Genomic DNA, 20,774 nt, shown 5'->3' on the forward strand with positions numbered 1-20,774 from the left:
AAACGGCACAATTAATTGTGGCTCGTGGTCACACGGCGCATTGAGTGGAGGGTTCTGTTTGACATAGTTTGGAACAAAAATAGACAATGTAATGTAAGTTTCTAAATATTAACTTGTTGAAGTGTTGTATTAAATCAATGTCACTCGCAATTGTGCAGTTGGTTAGGATATCATAATCGGAACGACATTGCTGAGCAAATGGCTATGTAAGTTCCAATTAAAAGCATTTTTATAAAACCATAGGACGATTTTTTTCATATTATGTATTGAGCATCTTATCAATTAACGTATAAGTTCTAACAAATTTAAATGAGCTTCAATGAAATAAACTTCAAAAACAAATGGATTATTATGTAGGTTTGTTCCACGCGGTGCTTGCTTTTAATCCTTTATCTTGTACCGTTGCGTGTTTCCTTCTGTCCACCAGGTGGAGACAAAATACAAACAACACTAGAGCCCAACCGCAAACCTAAAGATGATGTTTTTATAGCAGTGTTTTCCAGCCCTGTTTCTGGTGGCACACCGTCACCAACAGGACATATTTACGAACTCTTCCTAAGCAAACACACATGATTCAACTCATCATCTCATTAGTAAAGACTCCAAGACCACAAATAGATGGGTCAGATAGAGAGACATCCACAACGGTTTGGTGTGCCTTCAGGAACAGGGCTGGGAAACACTGGTTTATGTATTAGTTGATGATATTTGTAACCTTTTATTTTTGAGTGATTGCATGTTGTCACATTTTCATTGGAGGTATCGTGCTTTGCTGAACTAAAAGCTTACATGCCATCATAAGATCTTACTATTTGGCTGTTTGCACAAGGCTCCGTTTCATTGCTGTGTGTGGAGTTCAGTATCAGACTCATAATATGAAGAAGCAATAGTGCATTCCAGCACATGAGCTACTCTTAGGGTCTCAAAACGCATTGAATCGTGTACTTTGCCTCCATTTCATTCTCAGTCTGCTGGTTATTTCACTTGCACATTACTCGTGTGAACTGTGTGGAAACAAATCGAATTATATCTGACTTTGCCATCTTTCGCTAACAATCATGCGTTCACCTCACAGCTACTGAACATGTTGAGGACCAGGAAGGAGTGCGTGTGGCATTGGGGGTTGGAAAGGTGATTTATGTTAATGAGCATTTCCTTTCTAACTGAACCCCACCTTCACTTTTAATCACATTCCCTGTCTAGGAGAGGAAGTGTTTGATGGTGCCAAATAAGTATTGTCTTCACTGCATATGAAATGCCTTGAACTGCAGGTGCAATTTTCTAATGGGTCTGTAGGGACTGAAAAATCTCACCAGACCAGTGACAAAAACACACTCTGCTAACACTGACAAAAGTGGCTGTTGATTAGAAGAGAAGTTTGATTGAATAATGTGTTGTTTTGGAAATCTTTTTTTGTTTTTCAGACTGTGGTAATTGATCAGATCTTCTAGATTGCCGAAGTCCTTGTGTCTGCCGGAGTTAAAATCTTATTGATATATGACAGGTATGTTTTTTTTTTTACATCTACTGTGCTATTTTTCTTAATTCTTAATTTAAAAAAAGACAAAAGCAAAAAAACTATTATAATACTTTAACGTCTTAGCCAATCCCTTGTGTGGTTTTACTGGAAAAAACTTTTTTTTGTTGTTGTTGTTTTCATAAAAATCTTATTTTTCATACTTCATATACTTTAAAAAAAGTCAATATCTTGAATATTATGTTACAACTGTTGCATTAATCTTTTCATTAATTACTTGAGCTCATCCACAGATCATTTACTAATATCAAAAATATCATGATGGAACATGAATGCTTACGACAGAGTACAAAATTGTGCCAGTTTGTAATTACACGGCATGCATTTATCCAATTACAAACACTGTAAATTGCGAATGAGATACTTCAGAGTAGAAAAGCATAAAAGGTAAAATGGCTTCATTTATCTAATGCAAGAAAGACCTGCCACTTTTGTAATGAAACAAATAACACTTTTTTCCCCTCATTAATGAAACAAAGGCAATTATGGAACAGACATGTGAAAACAATGTTTAAAGATATTACATGCTCAAGTAAATAATTGAATTTCTGTGAACACCTGTTCCACAAAAACAGTTTAGGCAATTAAGCCCCCCAGTGCCCCCCATCTTGTTAATGTTTTCAGATAACAGACAATGGACATTTACAGTCATTAACCATCAAGGGTATTATTATTGTTTTTTATTTATTTATAGTTGTACAATTGTTTTAGCTGTATTACGGTTTGTGCCACAAATACTTAATAATAATATGGAAACTTTAGATGGTTTAAAAATACAAATATAGAAAGTGAACAATATATAATACATTATGAATATTCAAAAGTCCAGGGTCAGTCAGACATTTTTTTTAACTAATACATTTAATCAGCAAGGATACATTAAATTGATCAAAAGTAAAGTACAGTAAAGGATTTTAGATTATATATATATATATATAACATATTGCAATATATATATATAACATATTTCAAATAAATGTCTCTCTTGTACTGTAAAAAAAATGGCATCATGGTTTCCACGAAAATATAAGCAGCACAACTGTTTTCAACATTGATTATAATTAGATACGTTTCCTTAGTAATAATAATCAGCATATTAGAATGATTTCAGAAGGATCACGTGACACTGAAGACTGGAGTAATGATGCTGAAAATTCAGCTTTGCCAACGCAAGAATAAATTCTGTTTTAAAATACAAAAAAATATTTTAAATTGATAATTAAATTGATAATTTAAATGAAATCTTTAACAAAGAATAGTTTTAAGAAGTAGGGAAAAAAATCTTGTGCCAAGGTACGTTTCCGCAGCATCCTCATTTTTTTGTACCGATTTTCCATGTCCATCTTTCATCTTTGTGTTTTTTTGTGTGTGTGTGTTAAATGTATGAAGATTCTGCGTTGTGTATGGGTGTGCATGCGACAGAAAAAGAGAGAACGTGGCGTACAGGAGAAACATGCTGCATTGCCCAGGGCAGTGTGGGTAATAAAGTCATTAATTCAGCTGATTAAGTTGGCCTTTGGGTTAAAGAAAAATCATATCCGTCTCTTTCTCAGATGTAACCGGGGACGCACAGAAGAGGCGAAAATGCCAGCTAATTAGCAGACGAAAAGAGAGGGAATGAGCACGGAGGGAGGGAACGACGGATTCGGGGGACAGAGAGGTGCTTCTACTGAACTCTTAATGAGACATCTTTGGGGGTGAGGGGGTGACGTGCTCATCAAACCGCACACACACACACACACACACACACACACACACACACACACACACACACACACACACACACACACACACACACACACACACACACGACAATCTCAAAGACGTGTGCTTCCTCAGAGCCGCACAATGCTAACTAATGATCCGCAACTAGAGCGAGAGCGAGAGGGGTAAAATGTCAGTTGATGCACAGTTTTAATGAGCTTGTTGTGAAAGGCGAGCATGGCGAGGGAAAGAAAATGACAGTGAAAAACATCGACAGGACTGACCCATCATGCTTTCCTTGAAGTCTCGAAATTGCCACGGGCTTTGCTTGATTCGCCCATTTAATAGAGGCAACCTGTATCTCTCGAGAGGGCTTTGTTGAAGATTGCTTCATGCCATTTTCTCTGGAAGGACAAGGTCAGGGAGATCTCTTTCCCTCCGTGGTAAAGTCAGAGGACAGCGGATGACAACAGATAGGTCTTGTAGCCTTCTGATTCGCCCGGTAGTATCAGACGCGTCCTTCATCCTCTGCCTCCCCGTCTTTTGTGTGCACGTCCAGAGCTCTTGTTTTGAGTGACAGGCATTTTCCAGGCGCGTCGTGTTGACTGACGGGGTACCTGTCGATCACGAGGATTCGGTGGTCGATCACACCACCAGACGAACAGATGCCAGGGTTCACTTGTCAGAACTCGCTGCTTGCTTGACACGGGCTTCCTTATTGCTTTAATTTAAGCTATTCGAAATTTAGTGGAAAAAACAGTCCCAAAAGCCTGACAAGGATTCATTTTTATGAAATTATACATTTTATTAATAAACTAATATTAATTATAACAGAAACACAGTATATTGTGTATAATATGAATGTGCACCACTTACCGGTAATAAACATTAAGTATAAATTATGTAATTTTACATCACTGGAAACCCTGATAACACTTTACAATAAGGAATTAGTTAATGCATTAGCTAAAATGAATTTACCGCAATATATTTGTAAAGCATTTATTAATCTTTATTATTGTTAGTAGAAATATAGTTGTTCGTGTTAGTTCACAGTGCAATATAACTAATGATAACAAATACAACTTTTCATTAAAAAAAATTATTAGTAAATATTGAAATTTACCTTATTAATAAATGTTGTAGCAGAATTGTTGGTTCAGTGTTAGTTCATGTTAACTAATATTAATGTTAACAATTGAGACCTTATTGTAAAGTGTAACCTAAACCCATATGTATAATATTGAATTGCTTAAACCAATACTTTTAAAATCCATATTTACAAGTACTATGGTCTTCATTTGAGTTCACAGGGGGGAAAAATCGTATTGGAGTTTATAATTATTTAGTGTTGTATAGCTAAAACTGAACTAAATGAAGTAAAACCATTCTCATTACACTGAGACAAAATAACAATAACAAAAAAATCTATTTAGTGCAATGAACCTTCGGTCATATTTAAGTCAAATGTCACTGGTTTTAAAGTGCTTAAAGTCCTTTTAGACCTGCTGTTTATTTATCAAATTAATAGATTTAATTGAAATCGTATTATTTACATTTATGCATTTGGCAGACACTTTTGCTCATGCCATGCTCTTATTTATCCTTTATTTAACAAACGTTAACTTAAAAGATTTTTTCAGCCCACTTTATATTAAGTGTCTGTAATTATCATGTAAAAACATTTAAATTAATAATTTAATACAATGCACTTAAAAGTATAATACAAAAACACTTATATACACATTTTAAAAAAATACCTGCATGTAAATGAAGCTGTAATTAATTTCCCTTAAACCTAACCAGACCACCAATCCTGTCCTAACCGTATCCATATAGTTAAAGACACCTAATATAAAGTGTGACCATTTTTCCCCCTTGGTAGTCATATTTCTATATCCTTATTAACTATGTTTAATTTGATCTAATGCAAGCAAGCCAGGATCAGGCATATTGCGTATTTAGATGTCAATATTAGTTTCTAAGGCCATGTTCTGACTGCCAGCAAAAATCAGATCTTAAAAGATCTGATTTAAGAAAAAGATCTGATTTGCCTGCAGTCTGAACATAGCCTAATAGATAGTAATACAAGATGGATGATCAAAGTTTATTTTTGGGGGAAGGTAGACCTGTGAATCTTGTTTTTTAGGTCTGATGTTGGGAAGTATTTACTGAATTATGCATAAATTGCAACAACCCCAATTAAGTAGCTCAAATCAAAGCATGCATGACTTCAGTTTTAGAGCAACTGTCAAATGAAAGAGTGCATAACAAAATAATGGCAATGCTATGACAATGCCACAATGCAGTGGTACACGGTTTTGTTTCAAATAAATGGATTGATAGGAGAAAAATAATACCCAGCCAGCAGCATTACTTAAGTAATATCTTGACCACAATGCAAGTATAATCTCTTTTACATCTGGGATTGTTTCTGTTTTTGATGTAACATTTTTATTAAGCAACCCTAGTTCAAATTAACATATTTTTATCCTTTGGGTCTGGAAAAATTGCTTGTTTTTAGTTGATATGCAACCCCTCAAATCCTTTTAAGATGATGCTAAGTCGTACATGAAAATGCATGTGCTTTATTTTCCCAGTGCACTGTTGCTTTGAATCCAGTTTTCTACTTGAAGAGAAAAAAAAAACTGTAATAATAAATATTTTAAATAATTATATGACACTTTTTGGCCTGTTTATTTTGTGAAATACTGGGCAATATTTGACAAATGTGTGAAGGATGCACAGCAGTATTTTAATTTCCCAATCAATGAATATATTGATATTGTCATTCTGCACTTCATCAGTTCTGGCTATTGATATGCCTCTCACAGGAGAGGTGCATGCGTCCTCGTTCTGCCTGCATTGTGTTTCATTGTGTACATCTCAGGAGGAAAGCAAGAGTGCCGTGTTCGCTTCAGGCACATGTCAAGTCCTAATAGCTGACCGCATTTTCATATCCACAGAGTGTGTGTAACTTTGCGATTGTACTTTAAAAATGGCACAAAGCCGGGGAGTTGATCTAATTCGACATCCGACTTCTGCGTTTATGTAATGCGGCTTGAACATTAGTCATTTAGTGGCTGAAGAGTGATAATTCCATTTAATGTTTAATAGTTATGGGATGGTGATCACACTTGGGTGAGGAAGTAATTTCAAAAGAATGAAAAATTTCGATTAAAAGAATGTTATCTGTTGAATTAGCAATGAAGGCCGGGGTCTCTGTTGGTTTGTATTTTGAGTTGACTGACATTCTACACACATTTCATCATTGCATTTCCCAGCAGATCTAACTACTAAACCTGCATAAGAAAACGCCGTTAAATAATGCAGTTCTGTTGTTTGCTTTATATGGTTTATAGACTGGCTTGTGTAATTTATTTATTTTGAAATTCAAGACCTAGGACCAAAATTACGTTTCAATGCTACTTGAGAGGCTTTAGAGGTCCTCTATAAGTAAACACAACCCACTTTTGAGTTTTTCTTTAGGTAAGCATTGGTATTAAGATGCAAAAAATCAGCACAGTCACTGCTAATAACACAGAAAGCCATTTAGATTTAAAACATCCATAGTTTACCAGTGACCGCTAACAGACAAATGCTAACTTAAAACATTTTAAAAAAGACAAAATGTAATTAAATATTTGGGTCATACTCATATTTGTACTAGAAATGCTTTAAAAGAAGATTCAAGGTGGTTTACATGACAACGGCGTTTAGTTGACAACGAGTTTTTCGTAAAAACAGACGGCAACATAGTCAAAACGATCCTCGTTCACACGGATCTACGAAAATGTTTAAAAAACGCTGTATTATGCTGCCAGGCCAGTAGTTGGCGATGTTGTTGACTTTGTAAAGAACCACTCCGCACCCATAGATCGAATACGTAATACTCATGATGTCACCGGTTTCATAAATTTGCGTTTTTGTAGTTTTCATGGAGACAATAATGGCATCGTTTTCAAAAACTTTCAGGACCCTAAAACGCAGTTGTCATGTAAATGAATGGCCAAAACGCATAAAAAGTTTTCAGTTTTTAGATGAAAACGTGTCATGTAAATCCCCCCCTCAGTAAAACAGTTCAGTCTGTTAATCTGAAGTTCAGTTAAGCCTTCACTGTAAAAAGTGACATTGTGTAATCAACTTGTTTTACTTGATCTGGCCATAAGAATTTACTTTCATTTGTGTAACCGGTGTAGTCAAGTCACATTCAGTCATATTCAATATTGGATAAAACCAGTTCAAGCTAAATATTTGGAATTTGTGATAACAGCTTCACCTTTTGACTTGTGCCTTTCATAAAGCTTCAGAAGACTTGGAAAATATCATATTATTTGGTTGGACTACTTTTATGGACTGCCATTTTGAAAAGTTACATAAAGATACTTCAAACAGCATATGGGTTTGAAACAACAAGTATGGCTTTTAAGTTTTGTGTGAACAGTTCCCTTTTGAAAAAAGTAACATACTTAAAGCATACTTATTAAGTATTAAAGCATACTTATTATTTTAAATATCATTTAAAATAATATATTCAGTGCAAACTAAATTTTATGTTTCCAGACACATATTTGCATGTTAATTGTAATTACATGTAAATGTATTAGTTTATATTAAATTCAGATACACTCTATGAACAAAAGTATTGGGACACCAACAGGGGTCGTAATGACATCGCAATCTAAATACATAGACATTAATATAGAGTTGGTCTCCCTTTGCAGCTATAACAGCCTCCAGGGTTTCCACAAGATTTTGGAGTGTTCCTGTGGGAATTTCCGCCCATTCATCCAGTAGAGCATTTGTGAGGTCAGGCACTGATGTTGGATGAGAAGGCCTGGTTCTCAATCTCCGTTCCAGTTCATCCACAAGGTTTTCGGAGGCCAGGACTCTGTGCGGGCCAGTCAAGTTCTTCCACACCAAAATATCCAACAGTCTTTGTGGACCTTGCTTTGTGTACTGGGGCACAGTCATGCTGGAATAGAAAAGGCTTCCCCAAAACTTTTCTCACAAAGTTGTCCAAGAAGTCTTGGCACGCGGAAGCATAAAGATTTCCTTTTATTGGAATTAAGAGGCCTAGCCCAATCCCTCTTCCAATAAACTTTACAATTGGCACAATGCAGTCAGGCAGGTAAAGTTCTTCTGACATCCGCCAAACCCAGACTCGTCCATCAGACTGCCAAACAGAGAAGCGTGATTCGTCACTCCAGAGAACACGTATCCACTGCTCTAGAGTCCTGTGGTGCCGCGCTTTACGCCAATCCATCTGACGCTTGGCATTGCGCTTGGTGATGTGAGGCTTGCATGCAGATGTTTGGCCGTGGAAACCCATTCCATGAAGCTCCCGCCGGATGGTTTTTGTGCTTATAATAATGCCAGGGGAAGTGTGGAACTCTTCAGCTATGGAATCAGCAGAGGGTTGGCAACTTTTTCACATTCAAATCGGTGGCCTCGCTCTGTTTACTTTACGTGTTCTTCCGCTTCGAGTTGCTGCTGTTTCTAAACGCTTACACTTTCCAATAATACCATTTACAGTTGACTCTGGAATCAGGGCTAGCAGGGATGACATTTCACTAACTTATTGCAAAGGTGGCATCCTATGACAGTGCCATGCTTGATTTCACTAATCCCTTTAGAACGACACATTTTTTCCACAAATGTTTGTAAATGCAGACTGCATGGGGAATGTTTTCATACACCTGTGGCAATGAGTCTGATTGGAAAACCTGAATTCAATAATTAAGAGGTGTGTCCCAATATTTTGTCCATAATAGTGTAGCTGAACATTTGAATCCACTTAAGTACATATTTATATGTAATTTTATAGTCTTTTAAATATGTCTAATGTGTATTGAAGTTGTAAATTTAAATGCAAATGTTGAATAACACACTACAGTTATGTTTAATTATGACCAAGTACTTTACATTACTCTTTAATGTTAGTCAAAACATCCAAATATATACCTTTTTAAAGCATGACAAAAGTTTATTAAAATGTACTTTAAAGTAAAGTGCACTTTTTAAAATTATGCTTCAGTGCACTAAGAAACATAGTCATGAAAGTATACTCTGTACACTTACGACCCGATCTATAGCACTCATTGTATTTATCGTGCAATTTATACACGGAAATGAGTTTTTCCGTGCATGTGATACACACTAAACCCCTTGGGTAGGATTAGAGGTGTGAGGTAGGTGCGTATTACACGGCATAAAGTGCGTATCATATGCACGTAAAAACTAATTTTCGCGTATAAATAGCACTATGAATACAATGCATGCTATAGAGACACATTTCATTAGATCAGGCCGACACTTAAGTGGCCTTTTATATATATATATTTTTTTTAACATATTTTAAAGATTTGAAGTACAATACAAATGCACATTTAATACAATTAAGCACTCTTAATTTTCACGAGGGTTCCTTTCAGTTTTGCCGTTACTACACAAGGCACATTTAAGTATTGAAAACGTTTTACTATAATATTTTTGCAATTCATCTGGTTGCTTGGCGGATTGTTTTGTAGATTGTAATGGACTATTTTTTCTCAGTGGAAGCTTAAAGATATAGCCTACTAGATAATTAAAAGATTCCAGTCACTTTCTGTTCTTATCCGTTCTCTCTCTTGTTCTCTCCATCCCTCAGTCGTAGCACAGTGCAGTGAGTGCTGGCGTACAGCAGCCTCTTCCCTTCAATAATGAAAATATCACAGGAGACCCAGAGGGGGGCTGCTGACCTTTATCGGGCCGGTGCATTATCGCCACGCTTGCTTGCTCTTTCGTAAAATGCCTGGCCACACTCTTCTCCCCGGGGCAATATGGCTGAGTGACTGCAGTGGATTGAGTGCTTGTAAGATCCATACCCTGTGTAAATAATTTATCACCCTCAGATGCTGCTGTGGACGGGGAGAGGGGAAATAAGAAGCAGAGTGTAAATGAAGAAAGGGCTTATAGTTGTGCACTGCAATGCACTCAATTACTGACTGACTTAGAAACGCTGGGGGGAAATTAAGTTGAGCTCGACTGAAACAAAGCAGGATTTGCTGTTCTCTGGTCGGGTTGGTTGGTTTTGTAGCAGAAGATTCAAAACATGTTTACAGTATAGCATGTTAAATGGAGATAAATATCATCTGTGCATAAATTATTTTAATAGTATGCTGAGATTTAGAGGTAATGTCATTATAATGAATATAATATATTTTATGCCAAGAATCATTAGGATATTAAAGATCGTGTACTTTGAAGATATTTAGTAAATTTCCTACCATAAATATATAAAACATTTATTTTTATGAGTGTATGCAACACAATCACGAACATAAATGGACAACTTTAAAGGCGATTTTCTAAATGTTTAGATTTTTTTGCAGCCTCAGATTCCAGATTTTCAAATAGTTGTATCTCGGCCAAATATTGTCAAATACATACATCAAATTTCAGAAAATTGACCTATGTGACTGGTTTTGTGGTCCAGAGTCACATATTTGTTTGTCATTTAGTAGATTCTTTTATCCAAAGCAACTTCAGCAACTTTTATTCAAAGTATAATTTCTGAACACAAAATATAATTAGTTTGAATTAGCATTTAAATAAAAAGAAATCTTAAATCTTTTAATTTTGTAGTAAATGGCTAAAGTTAAATTCATCTAGCAATGCCATTTAACTATGATTTGCACAACCTCTTGTATAATACATTTTGTGACAAGCTATTAGATTTTTTTCCCCCTCAGTTTAACATTTTGAGCCCATTAGTGTTTTGTGTATCTCTGAAGGAATGTATGTTGATATTGGTTAATCTCTTTCTAAAGATGCTGGAGGTGTTGGACCCTCACAGTAGGGTCTTTAGTAATAGAGTCCCTGCCATCTGGAGCTGGTGAGTTCTGTAGAACAGAGGCCCAGACCGTATTGAATATGAATTGCCTCTAACCCTTCAGAACTACTCCAGAACCCCGCTGTGTTCTGTTTCCGGTCCCTGAGGGTTACCTGGGCAGTGGGCCAGAGCCATTGTTTGATACTGACTTGTTTCAAACGGCTGTCAAAAATATGCGCTCAGATATCATATCAGAGGGGTTTGTGGTCTGTGGAAGGATAGGAAGATCCTTGAAATCGTCAAAACATTTTTTTTCTTTAAATTATAAATCACTTAATTAGACTTGGGGCATAACTACACATAAATTACATCAGTGCCATTTTATTATGCATTTCATAACCTCCAAATGTAATTTATTAAAACAAGATTGTCATAAATCAAAGAAATAGATAAATGAAATTCGGTCAATCGGAGTGAAGAGACCGTTTCATTATTACCTTTATAGTCCAAAAACTCCATTCAGGAAAAATTTGATTGCAGTCAGCAATATACAGTATATGAATAACAATATATAAATAGGTCGCTTGCTGCGTTTGTCCAATCAGTGACACTGACAGCGCCAATATGCAAATAAGAGCAAGTTTAGGAATGTATGTGAAACTTGTGAATACCCAGGATTAATTGTTAACCCCGGGTAAAGTATGAGCAGTGTGAAACATGAAGCAAGATGAGCCAAGATTTACCCGGAATTAAAAATGACCCAGGGTTAACTAGTTCAAGTGTAAAAAGTCCTTGTGAGAAGATAAAATACTTGAATGGGCCATGCAAACCGCAGTAAAAACGTAAAACTGCATTTTTACCTTTAGCACCCATTTCCAGCTTGAAGTCTTCAAACGAAGGTCTCTGCAGAGAGGAGATACACTGCTCTGCTCTAAGAGCACAAACCAGGAGAACCCAATTAGCAGTGATTTGTGGCAAAGGAGGAGATAGGGACGTGAACAAATGACGACGGGTGAGAGAAAAGACAGAGCAGTGATTAATGTGGAAGCTGTAAAGCACGGAAATGGGAAAGACAGGACAGAACAGTGGGACGCTGTCTGACAGGTACCACCTGACACACCTGCTATGAGAAGAAAAGAAAAGTACAAAAGGGAATTGGCTTCGCTGATCCACTGGGACTGTTTTTGTAAATAGGTTAAGAAAATGGAACATTTTCTTAACAGAGAGAAAAGCTAATGAACATACTAGTGGTCGACTGATATCTAGGCATTTTGAGCTTGCATTGGCCAGTAACTGTGCTCAGAGTGGCAGATTAACAGGATATTTCACCTTTGGTGTGAGCTTCTAAATACACAGCCTTATCAATGAACATTGTACTTTTTTAATGTCATTTTTAAGGCAGTCTATTTATAGTGCATTGCATTGGCAGTTATAATGGTTGCAACGCCTTGTGAATATTTACGAAATTAATACTTTATTTAGCAAGTATGCATGCTCTAAAGTGACAGGAAAGTTACAAAGATAATTTTACAAAAGATTTCTATTTCAAATAGATGCTGTTGTTTTGAACTTTCTAATCATCAAAGAATCAGTTTGCACAAATGTATTACCCGTTTTCAACATTCATGATCATTTTTTAACATTGCTTGAGCTCCAAGGCTGCATTTCCCGATAACTTTGTCTCTTAGCACACTACGAAGAGACTAAATAACTAAAGGTATACCAGTTCTAGGCGTGTTCCCCAAACCATACCTTAGGAAGTTGCTTAAGATATACCTTCTTACGTGCGACGTTACCAGGCACTGTCCGTGGTGATGGTGCTGAATTTGTTGATATCGATGGCTCGAGAATCAATTATTCACTCATGCAGGGGCTGCTTCACTGCGTTATGTGAGAAAGCAGTGTTCTTTAAAAAAATAATCACTTCAGAAATAGTGGGAATTGCATTTATTAGGATTAATGGGATATTATAAAAACTACAGCCTAGCCTGCATATTTTAAAATTGTATCATATATTGCTGCCACAATAACATTAACAACCTGTTATCAGTGATAAGACAATAAGAGTGGTCCAGACCAACCGTCCGAACGTATGACTTACAGAAAGAAAGTTTCGGGAAACACGTATTAACGATAAGGTACAGCTTAAGGTACAACTTAAGAACGACGTAGGGTTAAGAAGATTTCGGGAAATGCAGCCCAAATCAGCATATTATAATGATTTCTGAAGGATCATGTGACACTGAAGACTGGAGTAATGAGGCTGGAAATTCAGCTTTGCAATTACAGGAATAAATTATAATATAACATAACTGTCAAGTCTGATCGAGACGAGACAAGATTTTTGCACAATATTTTATAGAAATCCTCAATGACAAAATTCATGACTGGAAAAATAGTCTGCCGGTGCATTTTGAATTTTTTAATCTTGTAATGAATGTCATTTCAGTTCTACTTTATGAGTATGAATTATCAAATGCATTGAAAGACAACAATATACAAGCACTGTAAAAGGTTTTGCCACAAATTCAAATGACCGTACATAAATTATGAGCTTCCAGAACTTCTGATTGAGGCTGTGTGTGACCTCCTAATTGAACTTCTTTCCACAAATTGAACATAGAAATAAAAACAGTATAAATAACAAAAATAAATTCTTAGTCTTAAGTGCAAACAATAAGTGCAAGTGCAACCATAATCAAAGTACTCTCTCAACATTCAAGTGCAAACAGAGACCAGGGCCACAACTACTCAGTCCAGAGATAGCATTGATATTGAGAGACAGGCTATTGTATGCAGCCTAATTTGTGCACATTAGGGAGCTTGCGTTTTACTTTCAAATTCGCGATTGCGCGGACTACGTTCAGGGAGCAGCGGTGCTGAGCTAGCCTAGAAATCTAGATGCACCGTAGCGGCAGCAAAATGTATTTTGCAGACAGGGTAGTCTATCAACTCTCTGTTGGCTTTCGAGGTGGAAAAACCAAACTCTAGTTAGGCCAATCACATCGTGTATAGAGTCGGCGGGCAGGCTTAACATAATGACGACAGAGTTGCGACGAATCCCTGCTACTTGAAAACTACTTTTGAGTCTGCATAGACCGCGACTCTGGAGGACTTGGAGTTAAGCTTTTATTTGAGAATAGAACAAATAACGGCAATTAAGTCAATCTTAAATAAGGAAGATGTGTTCGGAGTTTTGAAGACTGGATCTTTGCCGCTCTGACTATGTCACCTTCTTCGTTGCTCTGGTTGGTTGTAGCGATATCCTATTGCATGCAGAGGGAATTTGAAAGACAATAATTTATCCCGCCCCTTGGATTGAGCCATCCCAATGGTGAGTTCCCAGACCCAACATATTGATGTGGTTCTGGCTTGCCAGGCTAGTGCTGAGCACCAATTCTACAAGATAAGGCATTTATTAAAACATTAGGCTTTATTGCGCAACAAATCCTCCGCCATCGGCACGCGATAAGTGAACTGTGATTCCTGCTTCACTGTGTGACTGCAACTTGTACTGGATGAGCAGAGCCGAAATTTTTTTTTTTACAAGTTTATTTTCTATAAAAACAGCAAAATGACAGTGGAATATAATGTGAATGTAGCGGTGGCGTATTCTATGCGCACCCACACGCTCCATCATGGCGATATCGCGAGGCAGCTTTTCACTTGACGAGAAATCTCGTCACATTTTAGTCTCGTCACACCCCGTCCCCTACTTGTAATTAGATCCAGCTTTTATTTTTGTTTGCCTCAACCCTATCGTGACTATATTAAATTAAAATAGAAACTTTTTAAAATTGTAATCCTATTTAATCCTATTGTTGTATTTTGGGATCAAATAAATGCAGCCTTGGTGAGCAACTTTTTCTCAATTTAAAACGTTTAAAAATATTAGAAAATCGTACTGACCGCAAACATTTTGAATTGAATACTACAGGCTAAAACATTACGATAAATATAAATAAAAAATTCATGTAAAGTCAGTAGATAATAATTTCATTATACCATTTGTATATAATTTCTAATAAACTTTTAATAAAATGTTAGCCATTTTAAAATGATAGATGTGTACAACCATACAATGTGATTAGGTACTAAATGACTTCCACTTTGGCACAGCGCAGTGATGGTTTTGGAGACTTTTCAAACAGTCTGGGTCTCTTTTTAGTCCTATCGGTCATTAACTGGAGGGAAACCACCGCCTTGAGATGGAGTCAAACACTCAGCCTGGCACTCAATTTGTTAGCTAAATATTCCTACCGTGTCTGGCTACCCGGAACGCTGTTCTGTGGCTGTCATGGTGATGGGTCGGTATGTGGAGTATCCCGTGGAGGACTGTTCACTCAGCTAATTAAAATGCAGGAGATAGTTATGGGGCCGATACACCGCCTCTCCCTCACCAGCATTCAGTTCCCAATCTCTCTCTCTCTCTCTCTCTCTCTCTCTCTCTCTCTCTCTCTCTCTCTCTCATTTTGGCAACTCTAATTGACCAGGGGAAGCACAGCAGCAGTTCTCTCTCTTTCCTTTCGCTCCATCCCTTCCTTTTTCTTTGTATCTCTCCACGTTTGTCCTCTCTAATGGAAGCTACTGCTGCCCTTCTCTCTCCTGTCTGGCTCTGCTAATTAAAACTGTGCTGAAACAGAAAGCAGAGGAGGAGGCGCATAGATATTCTGCTGTCTGATTATCCTAAGAATTCAAGAGCTGACTGTTCAACAAGACCACAGCAAATACTTTAGCCTGTGCTGCGTTGCTTTTGATCACAAGTGATTCGGTGCTACACGAGACCAATTACATCAGTTTCATAAAAAGGGTTCTTACTTTTGCCAAACCTTCAAACTTTCCTTTTGAAATAAGTGCCTTTCAAGGCTATTGAAGTGATTCAGAAGTCAACACATCTAATTTGGTGACTCATGTTAGATTTATTTCATCTTATTTATTTATTTGTCAGTCCTTCTTACTGTTTTACAGTCCACTTTTCGTTCCATTGACTTCCATACACATCATGTGAATTGTGAAAAAGTATTACATTTCTCTGAGATTCAAAGGTCAAACTCTGAGCTGTGAATTCAGTCAAAGCAATACAAGATACTATGTCACGTTGTGACCTCTTAGTCTTAAAAGAACAAGCTGCAAATGTGTAATTTTGCAGGAAAGAGTAGACTGTCCGTTGTAGCATTCGAAGAAATTTGCGAAGACTGCGGCTTTAAAGGGAAGGTTTATTCAATAATACAATTTTGCCACTATCTATATACTGTTTAAGTATTATTTCTAAAAGAGAAAAGGTAAATGTTTAGTAAAACTCATTGGGTTTAATTTGTCTCAATTTCTACACAAGATGATACATTTGTCAGTATTTACTCAGCCTTATTTATATTCGTCTGGGAAACAAAATGTGATATTAAGCAAAATGTCAAACTCAAAGGCATTTTCTTCATATAATAGTGGATGGTGAGTTTTACTGCAAAGCTCAGAAAAAAAGAACAAAATCGTAAAAGTAAAAGAATATTAGAACAAAAATGTTTGGTATTCATAGAAAATCATTTATATTGGATCAAGTCAAGCCACCTTTATTTATATAGCACTTAATACAATACAGATTGTTTCAAGATTGTTTCAGATTGTTTTGCAGTGATAAACAGGAAAATAACAATTCAGTGACTCAAACAGAATTAAATTCTGCTGTAAAGCAGCTAGTAAACTGAATATATAGCAAATACCGCACAATAGTACACAGTCATTATTTAGTTGAAATCAGTTCAGAGTTGATTCAGTTCAATAACTCTGTAAAGTTAATCTATTATGGAATGAATTAAATTCATCCTTAATAAGCAGCTCTGGATAAAACAGTGATGTCATCATCCAGCTCAGTTCTCATCCGATAGAGTCAGTGCAGGCAAATCAATAATATTGCTGTATATTCAATCAAATAATTTATTGATTCTAAACATCATTAGTTCTTGTGTGTCACATGACCATACTTTAAGAAGCAATTTATGATACTTTTATGGTGCCTTTTGTCCTTTTTGAAGTTTTCACTTTCATTGATTGGGAAGAGCTACACATTAATTCTGCCTTTCTTCTTTTTTGTTTAATAAAAAAAAGAGAAAAGGATGATATGTTGGAATGACAGGGGGTTAGTAAGTTATGACAAAATGATCTTTTTGTTTAACCAAATGAAAGCCAGTGAGTTTCATTGTTGAAAACCTTTCCAACCTTTTCTCTTGATACTTACAACACTTATCTCTCTTTTTACTCCCTCACCTTTCCGTGGATTCTTTGGTTATGTGGCCGCCACTGCACTCCTCTGCCTTTCCTAAACCCCCTGTGATAAGTCACAGACCCTCAAATGCGGAAGGGGGGATGGGAATGAAGTGAAGCAGGTGAACTCTGGCTGGCGTCCAGGGAGGGAAAGGCAGGCCGTTTGTAGGTCAGTGCTGATGGGAGACACGGAGGAGTGAAGGCCTTGCTCGCAGCTCCAGCCCAGTCTCCAATTACTGGTGGAACTCTTGCATCTCGCTCTGTCTTCCTTTCTCCTCTCATCCTCCTTGAAACCATGCCAGAAAAGGCCTCCCTAAAGACACGGGAAGACAGAAACAAGACAAAGATTTTCAGGATCGGTGGAGGGGAAAAGAAAGGTTGTGAAATATTAAACATGACGAGGTCTCATTGGAATGAAGTGGCATGTTTTTCTTTTGGATATGTCTGGGTCTTCTGAAACGTACAAGTGGCAGAATAACAGCCCTGCTATATGTGTCAATAATTAGTCGGATGGAAAATGTTCTGCAAACACTTTATAATAATAGTTATGAATATTTTAGTCAAAAAGTTATATTCAAGTTCCACTGTCGCTGTCGTTTTGGCCTATTTTTATGTTTCTTGTTTTTATAACTCACTGTAAAAACATTTTTAACTGTAATTTCTTATATATAAAAATATTCAGAAATGTACAGCAAAATCAATGTAGGTTAGGCAAATTACTGGTATTTAAAAACATTTTAAAAAAATGCTGCGTTGTGTGATAATATTTGAGTTTCATTTGATAGTTTATCATTATGGTGATCAGTGTTTATATTGGCTTTTATTTTATTTTCATTAATTTTCTCCAAGCTCTCATAGCTAAAAGTCCCTTGTGAAAAAGAAGTATACTTTAGTATACTTTTTAAAAGACTATTTTTTTCGGGAATTAATATCCTTTAAACAAATATACTTAAGTGCAAACTACTGTTTTCGGACACTTAATTGCATTTTAATTGCAAATAAATTAAAGTGTGAATTTATATTAAATGCAATTATAGTGTTTTTTTATTATTCATTGACTTGCATCTTTAAATGTGCATTTAAATATATTAAGTTACAATTTAGTACATTTATTAACTTTTAATGTCGAATAACACACTATCATTCAAATTATATGTGCTTTAGTATGTCAGTCAACACATCAAACTAAGTGTACTTCTTTAAAACATGACAAAAGATTATTAAAACATAATGAAATGAATCATAATAACAATGTACTTTAAAGAATAACTTTTAGTTTGATTACAGTTAACTTTTTAATACATAGCACCTGCAGTAAATATACAATATTACTGTAATGCAGAGTCATTTCTTGCACCTGAAGTCACAGTATAGTTGTAATTTAATTGTAATAAATAAAATTTACTAAAATATTATATTTATATTTTATTTAAATTACATTTAGTAAAAATTACAATGAAAGTAAAGCAACTAGTTAACTAAATGAATGCTGAAGCTCACCAGTTGAGATGCAAGAGCTGTGAAAGGCTTCCAGTCTCGAGAGTAAAGAGAAGAGATTTCACTTCCTCAGTAGACCGTAGGGCAAGCATGGGTCTTTTCATTTAAATATTAATGCCACCACTGAAGTAAGCAAGCATGACGAGGATGCAATTATAACCAAAGTAAGCCTTTGATAAGTCTTGCTACAAAGTGGGGGCTGTGTTAGTAAATAAACACATTGTTGTGCCTGTTTATGTTTATGGGGAGATCTGTGCTCCTAAAGTATCCATTAAACACTTGGAGAGAGCATTAGTGCCACACTTTAATATAAAGTTTATAGAGGGAACAAGAGAGAGAATGAAAAAACTGTAATGATAGCTTTTTCACTCATCATCGGAGCCATTTATTATGATTGTATGTGTGTATGCGGCATTAATGTGCATGTGCAGGCCTGCCACACGGGCTCGTCGTGCATGTTAAGTGCATGTGCGCGTGTGTACCAGCCCATGTGTTTATTGGTGGCGGGCCAGTTGTCTCTGGCTTGTTTTGCTCGGTCGATAATTTCCTCATTTGCTAGGGGGAAAATAGCTAATTAAAACCCTCTTCAGCTAACAGCCTGTTTGGGAGTATGCTAATGCAGTCCTGTGCTGGCTTCTGTTCCTGCCCCGTTCCCAACACACACGCCTGTTTCCCTCCTATTATGCCGGCGGTTCGGGACATTGATTCAGTGCTCGCATCACTGCGGTGAGCCAAAAAGCCTATTTTCTTCATTCAGAAAGAAACTCTTTAAATCAGAGTGAATAGCAACTGTGTCGTTACATTGTAATAATAAGTGAATTAGATGTGTATTACACAATGTCTCACTATAATACATATTTATATAATGGCAATCACATTAATGCCAGTATTTTCATTTCAAGGACAGTGAAAGCGAATGGCAAAAATGTACATTCTAGAAAATAAATATTTAAAAAATAGAATATATATGATTTTAATACTTATAGTATAATACTTATTTTATATATAGGCCTACATACATCTAATACACACACACACACATACTGTGAAAAAGTTGCTGGCTTATAATATTAAGTACAATCAACCTGGATGTTTAAGTAATTTCAACTTAAATTACTTTAAACTGACTTAAAGAATGAGTTCTTGCATTGAATCTTGAAACTTATATAAAATAGTTGTTATATATATCTAATTAAACACTTGACTCAAAATGAAAATAGATTGTGCCTTAAAATAGATACAAGAAAGTTGTAATTTGACACTTTAATTCTCTAATGTATTTATCTTGCTCTAATTAGGTCCCTCAAAATGCTGGTAATAATGCTATTTTTATGAACAAAACTTTTGCGCTTGTTTTCAGGAGAAATTAAATTTTTATTCCTGATGTTAGCATTCATGCCTTGGGTTGAACTTGCTAAAATCTGACAGCACAACTCCAGAGAGTACAACTACAAGGCTGTAGTAATTAACTGTTTTTTTTACCACTGATATTTTTTATTGATGTGTTGTTTTTCTTTACTGACTTCCTTTGTAATGCCTTGATGAAAGAGGCAGACGAAGAGAAGAGCCAAAACAAAAAAAGATTACAGCTTTCATGTCCTTGCCGCTCTTTCAGCAAAACTTTGTGTTGTTCATTAAGGTCACCAGACTTCTCTTTCTGTCTTCTTTCCCAGCGTGTTTTTGCTTGTTACATTTGACGAACCTCAATTAAGTGTTGTTGCAGAATTAATTGTGCTGAAATTGATATCAAGCAGATGGAGGAAATGCATATTTGTATTTAGATGATAATAACATTAACAATTGTATACAAAGAACAATAGTAGCCTATTTATAAATGAACACTTAAATGCTGTGCTGGTCATACTTTTGATTAAACTAATGTTAACAAATTTAACCTTATTGTAGGTTTCCCCCTTATGGAAAAAGGTACACTTCAGCATACTTAAAAATCACAGAGATAATCAA

At 36.1% G+C, this 20,774-nt stretch overlaps 1 long non-coding RNA gene across 1 annotated transcript; it reads left to right on the top strand.

The window, feature by feature from the left end:
* On the top strand, positions 1 to 18,132 carry LOC307006005. Its single transcript, XR_013799374.1, has 3 exons — positions 1 to 93; positions 1,425 to 1,504; positions 17,387 to 18,132. It is a non-coding gene; the product is annotated as an uncharacterized lncRNA (long non-coding RNA).
* The last annotated feature ends 2,642 nt before the right edge of the window (positions 18,133 to 20,774 follow it).

Source organism: Phoxinus phoxinus, assembly GCF_949152265.1.
Source record: "Phoxinus phoxinus genome assembly, chromosome: 10".
NCBI lineage: Eukaryota > Metazoa > Chordata > Actinopteri > Cypriniformes > Leuciscidae > Phoxinus > Phoxinus phoxinus.